This window comes from Mus pahari, chromosome 5 (assembly GCF_900095145.1).
Source record: "Mus pahari chromosome 5, PAHARI_EIJ_v1.1, whole genome shotgun sequence".
Classification (NCBI taxonomy): Eukaryota; Metazoa; Chordata; class Mammalia; order Rodentia; family Muridae; genus Mus; species Mus pahari.
Window position 1 is genome coordinate 106,284,246 of NC_034594.1, and position 3,627 is coordinate 106,287,872.

Here is a 3,627-nt window from a genome sequence, read left to right on the forward strand (position 1 = left end):
CCGTCCTCCTGCCTTGGCATCCCTAGCACTGAGATTATGAATGTGACCTGCTGTGTTTGGCACAGTGAAAGTTTTTCAACATAGAAATTCCCCTCAAAAATTGATCTATGTTACTTTATTAAAGTGACATGCACACTCTGCTATAACATACAAAGTGGGAAGGGTTAGCGTAAGAAAGAAATGCTGGGTAGCATTTGGTCCTGGTGAGCCCTTCCTGCATCCCAGCACATGGCTTCGCACCTAGAAGCAAACACTGTCCTAAATCACTGACAGCATGGAGTTGTGTGCTTGATTCCCCAAAATACAGGGGTGTGTGTGTGAGAGAGAGAGAGAGACAGAGACAGAGAGAAAGAATATATGAGACAGAGGGAGGTGTGGAAGAGTTCTAAAAAAGCCTTGACATTCTCTGGGAGCTTTGTTACAGTTTTTCAAATTTCCCGTTAATTCTTTCTCATGGGGATTCAAGCCCGAATGCTTTCTAGACATCCTGCATCCCCTGACGGCCTGTTCCTGTTCATGTCTGCACTACACACGCGTGACATTTTTATTCTTACAGTCTCCTTACAAAGTTCTTTGGCCTTATGTTATATTTACAAACAGCTTCATAACTCCATCAAGTTACTTTACACTAAAGTATATACCAGCTTCAGCTTTCGTGCTGGATTATAAAGGTTTCATTTGGGACATTTAAGCATCTGAGGGAATAGTTTACTTGATGGCTTGTTCTGACTCTTCCCCGTTTACTGTGTCTGTGTCATTTGCCTGTGCTAAAAACTGGGAGTTGTGCCACCGTGACATTCTTTGTCTTGGATAGGTGTAGAGACAAGTGCAGACCTGCGCAGAAACCTGGGCTCAGAGCAAATTTCCAGACCAGTAAGACTAACTGTAGACGCTGACCTCTGTGGTCTGAAGGTTTCTAAAATGGATCTGAGCAGCTGAGTGTTCAACACACAGTGCTGGGAAGGAACAGACATGATACTCTCCCAGAGGCTGGCTTCGGTGGCAAGCGTTTTGTTAGTCTTCTGGACTTGCTGTTTTCAGAGCTAGGACCACCCCATTATTTCTCTTAAGATTATCAGAACTACTTACTGAAGGTGCAGTTTCCATTGTGGAGGGGATGCTTACAGGTGATGATGCGTCTCGTGCTCTGTGGAACTTGCCGCTATCAGAATCATGTTTTCACCTGTAAACACAGCAGATGTCATGTGTCAGTGCGCAGCAGCAGGTGTTCCATCTGAAGCTGACAGTGCTTCGAGCTGCTTTGCATGGCTAAAACAGTAGTGAGTAGCCAGCTAGCCAGAGAGAAGTGAGCGGTTTCTTAGGTGCTGCTATTTGTAGTTAGCCCTTGAGAGGTAGAAATGCCGAGTGGCTTGTGGGAGAGTAGCTGCCTGCTAATGTGATTTGACTTGATCCCTTGGTGCTGGGGACATAACGAGGGGCCTCATGTTAAAGAAGTGACTGCTGCTGGGTTACTCCTTAGCAACACCTCCTCCCATAACTTTAGACAGCTTTAACCAGAAAATTCCTGGAGAGTACAGTCTCTTGAATGTTCAGTGTAATGCACACAGGGAAGTTTCATGAAGTTAACTTGTCTTTGAAGTACTTAAGTTGGAATTGAGTACATGAGGTCCTCCTGAGGTACTGGCTGAGTACATCTCTGTGCATATACTGCCACAGTGACCCACGGCATGTGAATCTTTTTCAGAGGGAGACATATTCATCCCTGAAGATGGCTGTTAGTCTATTTGTTCTAAACCTAAGAAAGAAAACCCAATCACTGCTGCACCTGTGGGTGTCACTTAAAGACAGTGCCTTGTTCAGTTCAGTTTTAAATGCATGGAATCACAGGCCTTAAAGACCAGTTACCGGCTTGGTAGGACCCAGTGCTTAGACATACTCCAGTCACCTATCCGCCTCTCTTTTGTTCACACATTAAGCATAAGGACATCTTGCCTAAAACTCTTTGCAATCTGTTTACTTTCATATAAAATAGCTTCTGGGTTGGCTGGGAAGTTCCCAGGAGGTGTCTAGGATGTAAGAGTCCTGGCTCGTTGGCATAATGTATCCTTCAAACCATATATAAGCAGCATTAGCAGAAACCTCAAGGAGGTGGGGGTCAGGAAGAATGGTCTTGTCTGCCTTGTTCCCATCTTAGTAAACCCACTGATTCTGCCCCCTGCAGGGAATACGAGCTGTGCTCATGTACTCTGGAGTCTTCTCAGTAGGATGAGGGGGAGATAGGGAGTGCCTGGCAGCTGGTCCAGAGGTCCTGTCAGTAGAAGCATTCGCTCTGCCAGCATCAGGCCCAGGGCTGCTGGAGACTGCTGCTAAATCACTCGGCACTTTCTTGGGATCTGTATTACCACTGTTTGTTTGTCTGTGTTTTTGTTGGTTAGTTTTTGAGGCAGGGTCTCACTGTGTAGCTCTGAGAAACTTGCTATATGGAAGAGGCTGGCCTTGAACTCACATAGATCTTCCTGCTTCTGCCCCTAAGTGCTGGGATTAAAGGTGTGCATCACCATGCCCAGCTGTTTTTGTTCTTAAAAACTGGAAGCACTTAATGGTTCTTTTGTTTGATTTCAGCTTCAGGATATTGACTGTCAGGGAAATACTGTTTTCTCATTGCTGGTTTTGGGGACTTAGTGTTTGGAGAGGCAATGGCTCAGCTGATGAGTCTTCTTTCCAGGCTCTGTGAGGCAGCCTCTTTGAGCTAGGATGTAAATGGCTCAAGATCTCTTACTATTGTGCTTTGTAAGAAATGTATAATTTTAGATTATTTGCAGTTGATAGATTGCACTGTAGATTTGAAAAGTATACAATAGCTAACAATTAGTGTTATTTTCCTTTGTTGCTTATTTCTGTTACACAGGGGACACAATCCCTTCTGAGACATTTCATTGTTTGCTTGAGGACAGTATTACCAGTGGACTCTGACAACGTTTGCCACTGCCATGGCTGCATATAAGAGAGAATAGCACGGTTCAGGCCTCTCTGTTGAGCATTACAGGGATCAGCTGAAATGTATGCGTATGCAGAAAATGCACACGGGACCCTAGAGTCCTAGAGGCCTGGAGGCCTGCTTCCAGGTGTGGCCAGGGTTCTTCTGTTTGCTTCTGGCAGTTCCCTGTATCTTTGTGGATGAGGAAGACTAACTGTAAGACTCTGTGGGATTGGTGGTGTCTGCCCATAGTCTTGATGCCTGGAAGGCACAGAGGGAGCATTACAGAGTTCCTGGTCATCCTTGGCTGCTACAGAGTGAGTCTGAGGCCAGCCTGAGCTATGTGAGAGCCTGCCTAAAAATACATTGAAGAGATTGACTGGTTCAGAGCACTTGGTGTTTTTTAGAGGGACAGAATTTACTTCTCAGCATCCATGGCAGGTGGCTCAAAATCGCCTGCAGTTCTAGTGCTAAAGGGCCTAGCGCCCTCTGCTGCCCACCACAGGCATCTGCACACATTATCTACACAAATCACCTTTTTTTGTTGTTTTGTTTTTTGTTTTTGTTGTTGTTGTTGTTGTTTTTTTTTTAATAAAAGAAACTTCAGCCAGGCAGTGGTGGCGCACGCCTTTAATCCCAGCACTTGGGAGGCAGAGGCAGGCAGATTTCTGAGTTCGAGGCCAGCCTGG